The following is a 19307-nucleotide window of genomic DNA, read 5'->3' as shown; positions in this document are numbered from 1 at the left end:
ACAAGAAAGACAAACTCAAACTCGTAGAAAATATTTTCAAATCACATTTTAGGCAAAAGACTTGTAAAGGACTGATATTCAGGATATATGCTCAAAACTCAAAAATAAGAAAAGCCTCTAACATAAAAGAAGGTAACCAGAACAAAGAGGATAAAAAGGAAAGCAAATGAAGCAGAGAAAATAAAGGCTCTAAAAGAATGTTTTACATAATCATAAATATTTTTGTGGAGATACGATATCACACCTACCCATTAAGAGGAAAAGGAGGGCTTTTTTTTTTTAATAAGTAAAAGAAACATTCAGGGAATCAAAAAAGCTCTTGGAAATTAAAATTATAACCAAAACTTTTTAACTGAATAAAAAGTTTAGAAGACGAAGTTAAGGATAAACTCCTAGAAAGTAGACCAAAAAGGTAAATGGGATAGAAAAAAGGAAGAAAACTGAAGGACCAGTTCAAGAGACCCAACAGTTGAATAACAGCAATTCAAGAAAAGAGGGAAATAAAGCCTGAAAGTTGAGGAACAGGTAGAGAGAAGGAAGGAAGAAAGAAAGAGAAACAGAGACAGAACACTAAGCAGGGAGGGAGAGAGAGAAATTATCAAAACAATAATTTAAGAAAATTTCTAAGAACTGAAAGAGTACCCAGCTAAGTGGATGAAAAAAGATCCATACTATACCAACATTATCATAAAATACTGGAACACAAAAGTTAAAGAAAAGATACTAGAAATATTGAGAGTAAGAGGAAAAAATGGTCAGATACAAAGGCTCCCAGGGCTGAATGACATGAGACTTGTCAGTAGCAACAACAGCTGGAAAATAGTGGGAGAAAGGCTACAGGATTTTAAGGCAGAATGGTTTGCAACTCAAAACCTACATCAGAAGATCTGAAAACTATATGCAATGATCCGAAAGGTATGTGTGTGTGTTCCATTCTCACTTGGCTTTAGAATTCATGTTTATCTTTCAACAACAGTTAACATCTAAATCATGTTTTTCTAAAACCTATGCTGAAATTAGTCTCTCCTTTAAGTGGATTCTAAATGACTACGAAGGAAAGCTGCCAAGAAAAGTGCTCAATGCCAGCTGAAAGACACAGTAAGATTAAAAATTTGTTGTGAGTAATCCCCATGTACAGTTCATTACGGAGAAATTTATGCCTGTCAGATTCCATCAGAACATCAAGCCAGTGACAGAATTTTCAAGTCCCTCAAAATCCTCTTTATAATAAAGGCTACCATGGATAGATTTGATAGAAAAGATGAGCTTTTCAAGTACAACAGAAAAGGATATGCTTCATAAAATATCACCATCTGATATTCATAAAACTTAACAATTATTTCTTTAAGAAGATCAAAGTAGTTCTACATACCTCACACAGGTATGTGAAGCCAGAAGGCTTCATATTACCATTGACAAAAGTCAGGTTAATTGAATGAATGACCATGATGATAAACTATAGTGTTTCTTACACTGCTATATGGCTTCCAAAGGTTTAGATATTAACTTTTCTTAAGCATAAAATACAGGGCTTTAAGATAATAAAGATCATCTAAAACAGAAGATAATCAGACCATTATCTCAAATAATCTACTTCAATAAATTATATAAATAAACATTGTATAGGGGAGAGGAATAGGGAGTGGAAGTGAGAGAAGAAAAGAAAAGAAAAAAACCACTAAGTGGTGGTTTTAATAAAGGTTTAATAAAGGGACATGCCTAAATTTAACTCTAGGTCCCAAATTAAAAGGAGACTGGTTACAACAACATGTAAATATTTACTTGTTCTCACCTGTGTGCCAAATACTGTACTACAGACATCTCCCTCAATCCTCATCAACAGCCATCAGTTCCATTTTAGACAGGAAATTATAATGAGACAGGCTAAGAAATTTGTTCAAGATCACAGTTAATAGGGAGAGGAAGCTTCTGATTTAATTCTACAGCTGATGTTCTTCTGATCTGAAGCAAATTTATACACAATGTCTAAATGAAATTTTATACTTGCACGTGAATATATGTTTATATTGCTGTGAAAACAGTAATACGTCTACCAAAATAATGAAATAACAAAGATGGAAGGAAATGGTATTGCTGGTTGTCTCTATGCTGTCTTTCACTCAATTATCAGTTGAGTTCAGTATCTACCCATTTCCTACTAAATGATAAACACTGCTCTGGTGCTCAAAGTTTTCTCCAGAGGAATTTCAGACCTGGAAATGGCAGAGTAAAACTTAAAACATGTAAACGGAAGGACTAAAAGTTCTAAGTACAAACTGGCACCTAAGCGGGAGTGGGGGGTTTTCCTCTCAGAAAAGGGATACCAAAAGATATGACTCTTAAACCAGTTCATGACATTTATTTATCCATTCAAAAGCATTTCCTACCACCCTATTTTATGTCAGTCACGCTTAGTGGTAAGTAACAAGATGGATACTAGTGAATAAGTAGCATTGGGATTATGAACAAGAGAACAAAACCAAGAATAATGTATCAGAACGTAAGAAAATAAGCCAGGAAAGAAAATATTCTAAATCTTATAAATTATTCCTGGGAGAACTGGGTTCAAGGTCTAATGAGCATTAAAGGAGACCAAAAATGCAACATGTGAGCCCACCATCTTCAATGAGATATTCCTATCAGCTATGAGGTGACTGAAACTAATGCCATCCAAAGTATTCACCAACCAGGAACCAAAGTCAGAAAACCACGAATGATCATGTTATATGTGACATAAAGATTTTAAAACTTCTGAATGACTATCGTACTATAAACATGTAAACGTTATTTCAAATAATAAACTTAAAAAAGCGTTGAAATACAAAATGGAGAGAGTTAAAAACCTTCCCTTAATACACGGAGTTCTTATAACTCAATAAGGAAATATAAACATCTCTATCTCTCTAAAATGAGTAAGAAATAACAAATAACTCACAAAGAAAATAGTCTGTTTGAAGCAAGTGCTGGAATCTCTGTCTTTCTCTCCCTCTCTTTATATATGTATGTGTGTTTAACACACATACATACCCATACATAGATACACATACATGCACACACACATTTATATCTATACCTATATCAATATTTGAGCAATATACACCAAACAATAAAAATTATTTTAAAATGCTGAGCTCATTAGTATTTTGTACTTAAAAAAAATATTTTAGATCTGCCTTTTCTCTATAAATATATATGGACTACTTTTATAATCAGGAAACCATAATGACTCCCTCTCTATACAGCAACTGAGGTAAAGGACTGAAGCAGGTAGAGAATAGCATTCTAAACATTTTTCTACTTCAAACAGAATCTATAGAAACCCAGGTTGTAGCAAATCTACAAAGAGAGGCTTCAATCGCAAAGCGCTGACAAGCACAAGACAGAAGCAGAGGAAACGAGCATCAAAAGTCAGTCAGTTTTATTGCTGTTACTGAAATTGTACATTAATCAGAAAATCAAGAGTACAAACAGAGACATACCAGAACAGAATCATGATGGAGCATCTGTAAGTTGCTATACACAGTTTTTGATACAGATTTACAGCTTAGTTTTAACAGATCAATACATTATTCTGTTTGCAACTGAAACTGCTTATTTTTATTTTTTTATCTTTATTAAACTTTTATTAGATTATAGATAATATAATCTTGCCAAACAAGTTGAAAATTACAGTTTTTAAAAAAGGAAAATTGAATGTATTTTTTTAAATTTAACTTTATTTTTAAACTTTACAATATTGTATTAGTTTTGCCAAATATCAAAATGAATCCGCCACAGGTATACATGTGTTCCCCATCCTGAACCCTCCTCCCTCCTCCCTCCCCATACCATCCCTCTGGGTCGTCCTAGTGCACTAGCCCCAAGCATCCAGTATCGTGCATCGAACCTGGACTGGCGACTCGTTTCATACATGATATTATACATGTTTCAATGCCATTCTCCCAAATCATCCCACCCTCTCCCTCTCCCATAGAGTCCATAAGACTGTTCTATACATCAGTGTCTCTTTTGCTGTCTCGTACGCAGGGTTATTGTTACCATCTTTCTAAACTCCATATATACGCGTTAGTATACTGTATTGGTGTTTTTCTTTCTGGCTTACTTCACTCTGTATAATAGGCTCCAGTTTCATCCACCTCATTAGAACTGATTCAAATGTATTCTTTTTAATGGCTGAGTAATACTCCATTGTGTATATGTACCATAGCTTTCTTATCCATTCATCTGCTGATGGACATCTAGGTTGCTTCCATGTCCTGGCTATTATAAACAGTGCTGCGATGAACAAGTATGAGAAAGCATTCAAAATAAAGTACCTTACTCTATAAAAATAAAACATCAATTAAGATTATTTCAAGAAACCTAAATCACTTCCTTCTCTAATTAACGAATGATTAACCACAAACTATTAGCAACCACAGTCCTGTTCTCAGCAGTATAAATGACATTAAAATTTAAAACACAGCCCAAGCTACAAGCAAAGAATTTTTAATTCCATGATTACATACAAACCCAAATGAGACATACAGATATTAGCATACACAAAGGCCAAAGGTAGTCAAGTCTCTAAGTATAAACAGAAGATGACAGCTAACATGCAATGAGACAGAGCAAGTAGATCATTGTGTGCCTAGTCACTCAGTGGGGCCAACTCTTTGCCACCCCATAGCCACCAGGCTCCACCATCCATGGGGATTCTCTAGGCTAGAATACTGGAGTAGGTTGCCATACCCTCCTCCAGGGGATCTTCCTAACCCAGGGACCAAACCCAGGTCTCTCGCATTGCGGGTGGATTCTTCACTTTCTAAGCCACTAGGGACACCTAAGAACATTGGAGTTGGTAGTCTATCCCTTCTCCAAGGGATCTTCCCAACACAGGAATCAAACTGGGGTCTCCTATATTACAGGTGGATTCTTTACCAGCTGAGCTACCAGGGAAGCCCCTAGTAAGATCAAAGAAGGTGTTATATCAATAAGATGACTTCAGCTTCAAGAGACAGATTAGAATAACACAACTTATTTTATCACATAAGTAGCCCCAAAGCAAGGTAGCCCGAGTTCTTTCCAACTCTAGAATCTTCTCTCTTCTGAACAGTGTCTCCCTCCTGACTAGCTACAGCTCAGGGCTATAATTAAATTTTAGCATACTCTTCATTATTTGAACTCTTGCTATAAGCCAAGCACTATTTTAAGAACTTTAGCTCATTAATTTTATTTCTTACAACATCCTATAAGGTAGCCTCATTTGCACCAGTTCTACTGAAATATAACTCACATATCATACAATTTTCACTGATTTAAAGTATACAATTCAACGGCAGTCATCATTATAGTCAATTGTAGAAAAAGAACCCTATAACCTTCTTAACAGGAAAAACTGTGGACAATTCTTAAAGAGATGGGAATACCAGACTACCTAACCTGCCTCCTGAGTAATCAGTATGCAGGTCAAGAAGCAACAGTTAGAACCAGACATGGAACAACAGACTGGTTCCAAATAGGAAAGGAGTACGTCAAGGCTGTATAATGTCACCCTGCTTATTTAACTTATATGCAGAGTACATCCTGCAAAATGCTGGGCTGGATGAAGCACAAGCTGGAATCAAGATTGCCAGGACAAATATCAATAACTTCAGATATAAAGACGACTCCACCCCATGGCAGAAAGCAAAGAGGAACTAAAGAGCCTCTTGATGAAAGTGAAAGAGGAGAGTGAAAGAGTTGGCTTGAAACTCAGCACTCATGGCATACCGTCCCATCACTTCATGGCAAATAGATGCAGAAACAATGGAAAATAAGAGACTTTATTTTCTTGGGCTCCAAAATCACTGCAGATGGTGACTGCAGCCATGAAAAGACACTTCCTCCTTGGAAGAAAAGCTATGACAAACCTAGACCACATATTAAAAAGCAGAGACATTACTTTGCTGACAAAGTTCTGTATCATCAAAGCTATGGCTTTTCCAGTAGTCATGTATGGATGTGAGACTTGGACTATAAAGAAAGCTGAGCACTGAAAAACTGATGCTTTTGAACTGTGGCGTTGGAGAAGACTCTTGAGAGTCCCTTGGACTGCAAGGAGATCCAACCAGTCCATTCTGAAGGAGATCAGCCCTGGGATTTCTTTGGAAGGAATGATGCTAAAGCTGAAACTCCAGTACTTTGGCCACCTCATGCGAAGAGTTGACTCACTGGAAAAGACTCTGGTGCTGGGAGGGATTGTGGGCAAGAGGAGAAGGGGACGACAGAGGATGAGATGGCTGGATGGCATCATTGACTCGATAGACATGAGTCTGGGTGAAATCCGGGAGCTGGTGAGGGACAGGGAGCCCTGGCGTGCTGCGATTCATGGGGTCGCAAAGAGTCGGACACGACTGAGCAACTGATCTGATCTGATCTGACCAGGTTTAAAAAGTTACGACTTAGCTACTACTGTGCCAGTGTTATCTGTATGAGTGAATGGATAATTATAATGTCAGTCACTGAGTAAAAGACTTCAATAACAAAGAAAGCAAAGAAACCAAGACTTGCATTAGGCTGAAATCTGACTATGGAAAATTAAGTCTTAACTATAGAACCAAAGGATTAAATATGAAACATTTATTTGTACATTTTCAAACAGCCAAAAAGTAAATTAACTACAGTTTAAAGCTGGAAAATTGCAAACAATCATTAATAAAATGTAACATTTTAAATTATAAGGCTTCTAAGTCTCTCTTCCAATAAAATGCCACTATAAAAAAAGTTTTCATTAACTTTAAGGTTCTGGGAGGCTCAGATAAGCTTTCCTCAAGAATATAAAGTTTAACTTCAAATAATTTTAAGTAGTATTTTATATTACTTTAGCAACTATATTAGCAAATAGATTTCATAAATCATATTTTAAATGTAGTATTAATTCCTAATGGACAAATGGTTTTCATTTTCCACACTTTTTATAATGTATTACTTATAAATTAGAATGTATGTTCCAAAAATGATATAATACATATTAGCATTTGCTCCTTGGGAAGAGATCAGAAAATAAGATGAGTTTACCAGATCATACAAACATATATTAGAAATACTTTCAAAGTATTTATGTTGATCCCTCACCAAAAACAAAAAAACATTTAAAGTTGGGGGAGAAGCTGAATAAATAATTACAAGCCATGGCTGCCTTTAGATAGAAGGTTTATCATTTAACTATAATGCTGATCATTTAAAAGTATCCAAAATGTCTCCAGCATTTTAAAGAGCTAAGCAGAGTTATTTTTAAAATCAAACATATGTGCTTTTTCTGTTTATGTCTTTGGAAAGAACATTCTGTATAATGAAAAACACGACCAGATTTTTCACAGTACATCACTATAAAACCCTGTAATTGACTTTTGGGGTTGGTTTACTCTATATCTATTTTTGACCACATAGAAAACAGCAATGATGTGGTGAAAAGCCCAAAATGTAAGTCCCATTGCAGGATAAGACTCCATCCTGATTAGTACAGAAGTATCATATTTATGCTGGGAAATGTGCCCATTTGAAAAGAGAAAATTTCAGTGCATAGGAGCCTCCTCTTTTTTAATCAAGCCATGTAAAAACTAGTAACTCTGAGGCCTGGTCTGGGTCTTAGCTGGATGCTGCTGTACACACCAATACTTCCACTGAAGACAGCTTAATATTGATGCTCAAAACTGACACCGGAAATAACAGGTTCATTTCTACTGGCTAATCTAATGGAAGATAACACTGTAAATTAACGATTAAAACTATAAATTAACATTGGATAGTTACTTTTCCCCTGTCTTAATAGAGATTATATGAAGAATCTTAATAGAGATTATATGAAGAAGTAATCCCCTCCTAAAAACTCTGCACTTACTCAGTGACAAAACTAATTTGTCATTCCTAACAAAAGCACTGTTTTCCTTCACTGAAAAGAAGTCTAAAATATCTCTAAATGAGCTCTCCTAGCTTCGTTAATAAAATTTACATATTAGCAAGTAAAATAAACTAAAAGAGGGAGATGGTGTGTGGCTTAAAAATCAGCCTGTAACACCTACCACAGATTTATCTCCTGTGAGTTGACTCAACCATTCCTTTTCTCAGTAAATAAACTACATTCTATGCAGGGTACTGCGGGAGAGGTTTTCAAGAGCCAAGTAAAGGAATATGTTTTAGATGGAATCTTCCAAATTGACATCCTGCCCACTTTTGGTAGGTATTAAAGGGTCCACAGCACTTTAAGAATTAGTTGTGGTTTACCTAAAAATCATGGCCAAAGCCAGCATGGTCACTGCACGTTCAATTTATTCCTATCAGAAATCAATGTGCCTTAAAAAAAAAAAAAAAGGCTTAGCCTATTTAGAAAAAAGTCAAGCTAAGTGACAGCATTCTAGCAGCACTGCTGACTGAATGGCAATGTACCATTGTAACGTATAGAAGTATACTGAATGATAAGCCAAATTTGTATTAATTTTTATTGTTATATTTAGGTCTTTTATAATATAGATTATTTGCCTTTTATTCTACATTTTAATTGAACCAATAAAACAATGAATTAACACTGTGTATGAATATTTAATAGCTTTTGCCAACTTCTTGGGGAGCGGTGGCACAAAGATGTTCACAGAATTGTCACTAATTTATGAAGAACAGAAAACCCCTGAAAAATCCTTCAATTAATTACCTATACAAAAGATCATCTGAACAACAGAAGAATTTCTTACCAAGCTGACTAAATAGCCAAACAAAAATATCACAATCTGACATTGATTTTCCAGAAAGAAATATGTGAAAGGCTTAACTGAGCCACACGGGAAGTCACCCAGATGAGAACTGGTGGCAAAGCCCTGACCCAGTCTGTTCAGTCCTGGTCCAATTCCTTTCAATAAATCCCTCATCTGAACAAATGAAATTGTCCACCACTACATTACCTGCATTACCAGATAACCCAGCTTTTGTTTGAAGTGCTTTATGCACATTTTTAAACTGTTGTGGTGAAGGAAAATGGCAGAAAGCTCACCAGTCAACTTTTCTCTTTCATTTGCTAACTTTCTCAAGAAAATCAAGCTAATACTAAGGAAGGAAAAAGAAAGTATCTTCTCAATAAATGACATAAGAAGAGTAATAAGTTGGACTAAATAGTTTCTTCAAAATCACTGCACTGGGCCTTTTACTGGAAAACCTTCCCACTATATTAGCATTATATGTTATAACTAAAATTTGATTATTATAAAATTATTATGACATTATTAAGTCTAAACCAGGAGCCTGGAAATGCCTAAATTTCAACTGAAAGAAAATTCAATCTAACTGCTACAAACTTGTAATGTTACCAAGACGTTTTTACTTTTTCCATGTACACACTACTGTGTATAAAGCAGATGAACTACAAGGACCTACTGCATACACAGGGAACTATGGTTAGTTAGTGTCTTACAAAAACCTATAATGAAAAAGAACCTGGAAAAGAATATAGATACATAACTGAATCACTTTGCTATATACGTGAAGTTAACACAACACTACAAATTAACTATATTTCAATTTTAAAAATGGCTAAGAAAAGTCCTCTTACAATGTAAGACAGAAGTAGAAAGAAGAAACTATAAGACTTTTAACAACATTATAAACCAACCAGACCTACAGATACCTATAGACCAATCCAACCAACAACTGAATGCACTTTCTTCTTCTCAAGACTAACAGAACATTCTCCAAAACAAACAAAATGCTAGCAACAACACAAAATAAGTCAATAAATTTTAAACAGGTAACATCATACACAACCACAATGAAGTAAAAATAGAAATCACTAAAATCAGTAAAAGACAGAAGCTTGGAAAATACATAAATATGTCAAAACTAATCAACATGCTTCTAAAGAGCCAATTGGTCAAATTTATAGTTTACAATAAAATGATAATGTTAGGTGTCTGTTGTATGCTCTTTTGTACGTATTCACTTACAGAATACAACATTAATCAAAAATAAAAATTCTCTTGAGGAAATCTTAAAATAACTGTATATATGTCAAGGAAAACTTGAATTACAGCAACTGTCTTCTCAGTCAAACACATCATAGGGGAAATTTCAATTCAAATTAATTTTTCTGTTAATAGATAAGTTCATTCTATTTTCATTTATCATTCTGATATAAGCAAATCAGGTCTTCTCTCACTTAAAAATATATTTTTTTAAACTGGTTTTTATATTTTCTAAATTCCCACCCCTTTCCCCTTTCTCTCTTTTTAAATTTCCCTGGAGAATATTTCTTGCAGAATAGGTCTGCTGGTGATGAAATTGCTTAGTTTTCCTTTGTCTGAGAAAGTCTATATAGTATTCCCTTTTTACTTGGGAAGGAAATTTTTCTGGATATAGAATTCTACAATGGTGGGTTTTTTCAACACTTCAAATCTTTCACTTCTTTCTCTTGCTTGCCTGATTTCTGATAAGAACCCTGTCCATTCCTATCCTTGTACCTCTATGTATTTTTTTCTCCTTGCCTTTTTCAAGATTTTCCCTTTGTTTTTTTTTTTACATACTGATTTTTGTGTTGTTTCGGTGTGATATACCAAGAGGTATGTGTGTACGTGTATTTTATTCTTCTAGATATACTCTGGGCTTCCTGGATCTGTAGCTTGTTGTCTGTCACCAGCTTTGGAACATTCTGGCTATTATCACTCGAAATATTTCCCTGTTCTCTCTCCACCTTCCAGTGTTTCAATAAGGTGTGTGTTCTGCCTCTTGATATTATGTCACATTTCTTGGATGTGGTGTTCTGTTTTTGCTTTCATGCTTTTTTTTCCCCCTCTTTGCATATCAGTTTAGAGAAATTCTATAGACCAATCTTCAAGTTCACTGATTCCTTTTTTGTCTCTGTTGCATCTACACGAGTCCATCACAAGATTTTTCATTTCCTTTACAAAAGTGAATTTCAGTTTCTTTACCATTGCATTTTGATTCTTTCTTAGAATTTACAGGTCTGCTTGTGTTACCCATCTGTTCTTACAAATTGTCTACTTTTTCCATTAGAGTCCTTAACATGTTTGTCATAGTTATTTTAAATTATTTAAATACCCTGTTTCATAATTCCAATATCTATGTCATATACAAATTTGTTTCTGATGATGGCTTTTTTTCCTCTGTGTTTGTTTTGCTTTGGCATGCCTTGTAAATTTTTCTTGACAACAAGACATGTCATATTTGGTAATAGTTACTGAAATGAATCGGAGAAGGCAATGGCACCCCACTCCAGCACTCTTGCCTGGAAAATCCCATGGACGGAGGAGCCTGGTAGGCCGCAGTCCATGGGGTTGCTAAGAGTCGGACACGACTGAGCGACTTCACTTTCACTTTTCACTTTCATGCATTGGAGAAGGAAATGGCAACCCACTCCAGTGTTCTTGCCTGGAGAATCCCAGGGACAGGGGAGCCTCGTGGGCTGCTGTCTATGGGGTCGCACAGAGTCGGACACGACTGAAGCAACTTAGCAGCAGCAGTAGCAACTGAAATGAATACCAATACATCCTTAATATAAGAGCTTGACTTTGCTTGCTTTATTAGTAGGTGCAAGAGACTTCAAATTATTCTAATGTTCATGATTTTGTCTCATCTTGAATTTGGGCTTCCCTTGTGGCTCAGCTGGTAAAGAATCCACCTGCAATGTGGGAGACCTGGGTTTGATCCCTGGGTTGGAAAGATCCCCTGGAGAAGGTTAAGGCTAGCCACTCCAGTATTCTGGCCTAGAGAATTCCATGGAATATATAGTCCATGGCTTTGCAAAGAGTCAGACACAACTCAGTGACTTCACTTTCAGTGCTGCCCCTTATATGTCTGTTTCTTGGAGCTGTTTTACCTATAGTCTACTGTTGTGATATTGGTTATTGATTTGAGATCTTTCTTCCTTTTTAATGTATTTACAACTGTGAATTTCTCTCTGAGCACTGCTTTTGCTTTATCTCAAAAGTTTGATACTGAGTTTTCATTCTTGTTCCTCTAACACAAACTTCTCTTTGTTTTTGTTTTGAATAAACTTCACTCTGTTCACCTAATTTCTCTTGTTGTAAGCACCTATTTATTCTTTCTCATTTTAAAGTAGTACTCCCAGGAATAATGACTAAACTTGTACTGAATTTCCTTTTTGATTCTAAATATAATATTTTGGTAGAGAAGGCAGACATAAGGATACAAGTCTTCTTAGCAATCATAACTTTCAAGTAAGCAAGAAAAGACACTGAGCAATACTGATATCTTTAAGTGCATTAAGGTTAAAGTCAAGTAATTTTTAAAAACCGTTAACTATACAAAGCACACCAAATTACAGTTTCTACCTCCTGTCTTTGCACATAATTTTTCAGAAAAAGTACAAATGATGTCACACGGCCATGAAAAACCACATAAAATTTGTGTGGTCCTTGCAGCAATCCAATGAAAATTATAACCATTTCTTTTAGTGGACATTTTGAATGTATTATACATGCAGCAATATTATGTTTGATCAATTAATACCTTGAAAGTAGTTAAAAACAACACTACACCAAAGGAAAAAAAACAATGTGTATGTCAAGAAGACGGAAATAAGTTAAAATCTACCTTCTCAAGGTGATCAAAAATGAACTTATGTATGTCTTTTGCCCAAATATAAATCAAACTTCTTTTCTTCACAAAATTATCCTTTAGAAAAACAGAGTTGTAGCATCTTAGAATCCTAACAAAGGGTCTCCTGCTGCAGATATTTTATTTAGAATCAAGAAGTATAATTTGGGAATCATACAGAAGCCTGAATCAGTCTCACTCAACACTAGTTCTGGAAGCTTATAAAAGCCACCTAACAAAATTAAGATTTAAAAAATAAAGAGAGAGAAGCAACAAAGAAATTCAATATGAGTTTAGTCATTATTTCTGGGAGTATTACTTTAAAATTAGAAATGCTAAATGTTACTGTAAAAGAAAAAAAACTAATGCTAAAAAATGTGAAAATACTTATCATGTAAATATCACAAAGAATAAATAGGTACTATGACACAGTAAAAATTTCTAATTATTACATTAAATTATGCTGTACCTCAATCAACAATGAATAAAGATCATATACACTGTGTGTGAAATCTTAAAAACATCTCTAGCACTGATGAAAACATTAAAGCAGGTGCATGTGAACAATTTGAAGATTTGTAAAATTTAAATGGGAAAAATTACATTTTTAATTACTTTTATTTATATATTAATTTAAATTCTTTTCAGTCTTCTCACACAGTGAAAAGGAAATCTGCCTTATATCCAAAAACACTATACTCAGCTATACGCACTAATTTAAAAGCGTAAGATAAAAAGTATATTTTCAAACATAACCGATAGCCATCATGGAAATCCTCTTTACCAAAACTGTTAATAAATTTAATACAATAGTATTAACGAAAAGGCTGACTATGTCACACATATTTCAGATTCTAATTTATAAAACAGATCTAGAATGAAAAAAATTTTTCTTTAATTCTCTACCATATTCATACATAAATATTAATACATATATGCAAGTTTTTACACATGCATGTAAGTGTAACGCTTTTATTTTAAAATGATCCCAACATAAATTTGACAGTGTCAAGGTAGTTAATTGATAGTTATTCAATTAAAAATATAAATTAAAAAACTGAGATATTAAGGGATGGTGACTAGGGGAATTTAGTTAATATTCAAATCACTTAAGAGTCTAATTAATTTATCTCCCTTAAACTCTCAAACTGTGGTAGTTTACATAACAGGTTCCATGTTTCCATCCACAACACTGACATGGCCTCACTATGGGTGGAGTGTACTTCCCTGCCTCTAGACTTTTAATCGGCCATGTGAACTTTTTTTGCCAGTTGATAAATGGGCAGAAGTGACAAAATGTGCCAGTTATTAACCAAGGCCTTAAAAGGCCCTCTTGACACTCTGCCATCACCAAAATAAGAACATTCCTGAGGTACCTCATAAAATAAAGAGGAAAGTGAAGGGGACTACAGCCATCACCCCCAACCCACACATCTACAGTCAGAATCAGAGCTGCCTAAGCCCAGTCAAAAGACCCAAACAAACAGGCAGTAATAAATAATTGCTGTCACTGAGTTTTGGCATGTTTGTGCAATAGCAAAATGATTTATAGGTAGACTCCTTATACTCTTTGGTGCCAAGTGAAACATCAATATAAAATTATTCTCCTTCCATAGAATCAAATACCTTGATTTCCAAAGTTATAACCAAATGGGAATAAAATCATTAAACACACCACTGAAAAAAATGGACTTTTCCTTTCTCTATCTCTCATAATTGGACGAAGTCATAATCCTGCTACTGTGACAAACAGATTCAGAAACCCAAATAATTTATTTCTTATGACTCCAATAAGGGCTTCCCTAGAAGCTCAGATGGTAAAGAACCTGCCTGCAATGTGCGAGCCTCTGGTTCGATCCCTGCATAGTCAAGATCCCCTGGAGAAAAGAATGGCTACCCACCCCAGTATTCTTGCCTAGAGAAATCCAAGGACAAAGGAGCCCGGTGGGTACAGTCCTGAGGCTGCAATGAGTCTGACACAAGTGAACAACTAACACACACACACAATTCCAGTAAAAACTTTTAGAAAAAAATCAGAGGTATGCAAGCAGCACTGTAATTAATAACTGTACACCATCTGAATTATGAAAATCCAAGCAAACTTTAACAGTATGTGATGTGTTTTTCCATTGCTTAGCATCCAAGTAAACACATGGTTTGTAAATCTGCCTAACCTGGTAAAGGAAAAAGCACCTCATCCCACGTAAAAGAATATTTTTAAATGAATGATTAAGGCAAACTGGAGATCATTTGAAATATAATTTCTCAAACATAACCACCACACATTCTTATAGAAGACAACTGACATAGGAATTTTTCTCTCATTCTAGCAATGAGCAATTATAGAAATGTGCAGTTCACCTACTTTCAAAAAAGTATTTAAACTATTAGAAACAGATAAAACCCCAAACTATTCAACAAAACTAAAAAGCTAGATAACTAAGAAAATAGTTGTGATAGTTTCAGAAGGAAAATTCTTTCTGATAACCTAGTCTGGGTTTATTAACTGAACAAAGATCTTTCTTTTGAAAGTTATGTCAGCTAAAGTTAAGAGAAAAGCATACTGGCTCCCATTGTTTTACCTAATAAAATGAAGCAGAACAGTCAGGAAATATAACTTTTTTCCAAATCTTCAAAAGGGCAGTGTCATGCAGGCCTTTTTGACAGAGAAATGGGAGCATTATAACTAAAGGTCGTGTGCTGTAAAGTCATTCATCTAAGGACCCAAATAAGTAAAGCCTGGGTATGTCCTACTACCATCAATATACCTGAGGAAAAGATAAAGAATGAGAGTAGCATTTACCCTAAGTGCTTCAGGGTGCATAAATGCAAAACACATTAGTAGGTATAGAGAAAACAAAAGATAACTAAGGTTGGGAAACCCAGAATTAAAAGTCTCTTTACTGCAGGACTGCTCAGAGCCTTTAACAGAGTACATACAGTGGCAAGCACCAAAAATACCACCTTCCTCCAACTTACTTAACTTGAACAACTTTTCTTCAAGACGCTTTACTCAGGGCACATTTAAGAAAAAATTAATGTAGAGGAAAGACTAGTTCCTCAGACTATGCCACTTTAATAATTAAAGTCAACATTATTTACTACTTTAACATTAATACTTTGGTTGTCAGGAAATTATATTTTAATTATAATACCTCTAAAGATAAAAAGCTTTTCCATTTTCCATCAGTTTTTCTTATCTTTATATTAAACTTGTAATCCAATGTGTCATTATTAATAATCGTTCATTCTCATCTTATGGTTCTTACAGTAAATTTTTAAAAGCAATTCAATCTAGTTTGGGACTCTCCATTTATCCCATGATTTATTTTCAGATTATTATTACGTAAAGATAAATTCTAATACCTCATAGAATTTTCACTACTAGAAATACCTTCCTACATTATATATAACTTTTTATATTACTGCGTAACAACACTATACTAATTATTTTTCCTTTACAAGAAAAGGACAATTGGATCAGTCACCCAATATCTAGAATTAGCCCTTCTCATCTGTCTGGATGATGAGGCTAAAATAAATGTAGAGACTTCCCTGGTGGCCCAAGGGCTAAGACTCCACTCTGCCAATGCAAGGGCCCGAGTTCAATCCCTGGTCAGGGAACTAGATCCCACACACCCCAACTAAGACCGGCACAGTCAAATAAATAAATAAATATTTTTAAAAATTTTAATAAAATAAAAATTTTTTAAATAAACATACAGTTTATGAGCTACAACCCTGAAGAAGAAACAATTCAGGCATCAGTAAAAAGTAGATGGGAATGACTGGGAGAGTTGCTTCTTACCTCTGCTACCTATTAATTTTCATCACAAGTGGATCTGGAGGGGCAGACACCAGAAGAGAATTTAAAGTGATATATAGTGATGCAACAGGAATTCAACCAGACAGAGATTACATGGATCTGATTAGCTTATCAGCTTACAGGGACTTGGGAATACAGTTCTTGGTAGAATTCAAATTCTGTGTGCTGAGATTTATGTACACAATACTGTACACTACTTGGGCTCTCTTATTAGTATATAAAATTAATAATATTTCAAGTCTATAGAGGTATTTTTCTAACTATGATATAAAATACAAATCAAATATTGACCATATTAAGTATGAACTGTTGCCCTTTAAAAGTTCCATCATTATTTAATTCCATGAAGGTATTATCAACTATGAAAATAAGTAGGTGGGAATGTATAATTTGAAAATATTTGGTCAAAGAAAAAGCCCAGTATGACTAAAACAAGATGGCAAATGACTTCATCTTCTTTTGGAAAATGACCTCATAATGACAACTAGCTAACCAACACTAGCTTCCAAAGCCACTAAGAGTAGCTTACAAAGTCACAGCTGTTACTTTTTCTAACAACTAGAAGTTGATTTCATTTTAAATGTCATTTCAAAAGAACTGAATGATTTCTTCAAAGCACTACAACTCATGAGCAAGAATTATATTGAGAAGAGGACAATGATAAGTCTGTGACTTGTTCAATAAAGATGATTGTAACAAATGACAGAACAATCCGTTAAAAAACACTTGGCTGTGGCATTCTTGGACAACAAGCAGCCATACTGAGGACTGTAAGTCACTCATGAGTAAGACAGTAAACACACAAAGTGCTTATTCTGACCTTTAAGCAATAGAAAAATAATTGAACTGACAGATAAAAATTTTTGATAACTAGCTTATTTCGTAAGTAAAACTGATGGAGATTTGAGTAATTTTTCTGGAAAAATGATTAAAATAATTCTTGAAATTTAAAACGTTCAGACCCCAAGTACAACTGTCACTGATTAAAATTCTGTGGAATTCGGTTTCTCAATTATTTAAAAGCCTGACCTAATGAAGCTCCTAATATGTCTGTAATTTATCTTCGACTACTTGCCCACCCTGCCTCTACTCCCTCCATTCAGAGAGATGCAAATGAAGGTAGGTGTGGGGATAAATTGTGACTTAAATGTAGACCAAGGCAACAAACACAGAAAGATTACCATCCTTAAAACAATAGAAGATTTCAGGGTAATGCAAGCACAGTACACGAAGTCTTTCAGTATCTAAAACTATCTGCTTCTCAGTCTCATCGCCCACCAACCTTTCACATTTATCAGTCAAGTGCCCAGTGTAGATCCTGCAGTTCCCTTAGAGTGGCTGTGCTCTGTCAAGCCTCTACAACTGCATATGACATTCTATCTAGACAATGCATCTCTCTGGAGTTCCCAAACTTATCTCCCTGAAAGACCCCACAGTGACCCCACGTCCCCACATGTGTCACAACTCTGTCTCTTATCTCAACCCTGGGACCCCAAGAGTCCTCAGATACAATCCAGCACAATGTTTAAGAGCACACAGACTTGGGGGCCAACTACCTGAGTCTGAATCTTTATCACAAACTGCACTAAATCCTGTATCATTCTGGCAAAGTCCTCATCTCTCTGTGCCATGGTGTGTTTATATGTAAATCTTGATAATGACAGCTTTCATATAGAGTTGAGATGTAAATAAGTTAATGCATATAAAGCCTTAACAAGTATGGAGCCATTCAAGAAACACTTCAAGTGTTAGCTAGAATTACTCTCTTAAAATTCAGTTTAAGTATCGCATCCAGCCCAACTGTTACCCCATGAAGCTAAGTCAAGTACCCCATCTCTGTCATCCTTATAATATTTTGCTCATCCATGTATCAGCACTACCTAGTCGACTTTAATGTGCTTTATCCACTCTATATCTCCATCACTGAGCACAATTACTACCATATACTGTAATCAGTACAATGAATGAATGAAAAAAAATTAAGCAACAGAATATAAGGCACATGGTTTTAAAGATAGGAAATACAGAAACAAGCAGGACTATCAAGCATGGTTAGAGGATTTATACCCTGCACAAAGCACTGGCTAAGAGAGTAGGTACAGGCTGAACCACCACGGGTGTATCCTTGTGCAAGGCAATGAACACAGGATAAGAGAGTGGTGGTGGTTTTTGCTTTTTAATACAAAGATGTCATCTTCTTGTCAGTCTGTACAGTCAAGCGTTTTTAGCCCAGAATGGGACTCTTTCTAATTAATTTGCCCCAAAAGAACACATTTCCTAATTCACAGAAAGGATGAACGGACAAACAAAATATAGTACATACATATCATGGAACTCAGCCTTTAAAAAAACACTTGTGAAACACACTACAACATGAATGAATCTTGAGGACATTACACTCAGGGAAATAAGGCAGTCACAAAAAGGTAAATATTGTATGGTTATACTTATATGAAGTACCTAGAACAGTCAAATTCATAGAGAAAACAGAACGGTGGTTGCCGAGGGAGGGAGGAAGGAGAAGTTACTGTTTAATAGGTACTGAATTTCAATTTGAGAAGATGAAAAAGTTCTGCAGATGGATGACAGTAATGGTTAGACAACAATTCAAATGTACTTAAGACCACTGCACTATACACTTTAAAATGGCAAAAATTATGTATAGAGAGAGAGAGAGAGAAAGAAAGAGAGGTTTGCTGCAATTTTTAACAGTTTATGATCATTAATAAAAACTTTTGTTGTGCTGAGAATGTTTTTTTCTTATATTATTTTTTGGTTAAATGACCAATGCACAACAGAGATGAGTGTTTCTTTCATCAGAAAGAACAAAGTTATGACATACTAGTCTCAATGGAGGGGGGTGAGAGAGTTAGCGTTTGTCACTATTTTTTCTCAATTTTTA

The 19307-nt window shown here is 35.0% G+C and overlaps 1 protein-coding gene across 9 annotated transcripts in view; it reads right to left on the bottom strand.

Moving 5' to 3' along the window:
• Nucleotides 1-19307, bottom strand: part of SUPT3H (SPT3 homolog, SAGA and STAGA complex component) — a 414689-nt gene that overhangs the window by 327508 nt on the left and 67874 nt on the right. Inside the window, exon 1 of one of the 9 annotated variants that reach the window (XM_070361262.1) lies at nt 16388-16412. The exons of the other annotated variants lie outside the window; for them this stretch is intronic. The gene's annotated coding sequence lies outside the window, so the exon portion shown is untranslated. Of the gene's footprint in view, nt 1-16387; nt 16413-19307 lie in introns of those variants that run through there. 9 annotated transcript variants of the gene reach the window in all.

Source organism: Bos mutus, chromosome 23 (genome assembly GCF_027580195.1).
Source record: "Bos mutus isolate GX-2022 chromosome 23, NWIPB_WYAK_1.1, whole genome shotgun sequence".
Classification (NCBI taxonomy): domain Eukaryota; kingdom Metazoa; phylum Chordata; class Mammalia; order Artiodactyla; family Bovidae; genus Bos; species Bos mutus.
Note: the sequence above shows the minus strand (reverse complement) of the source record. Positions and strands in the feature narration are given on the sequence as shown.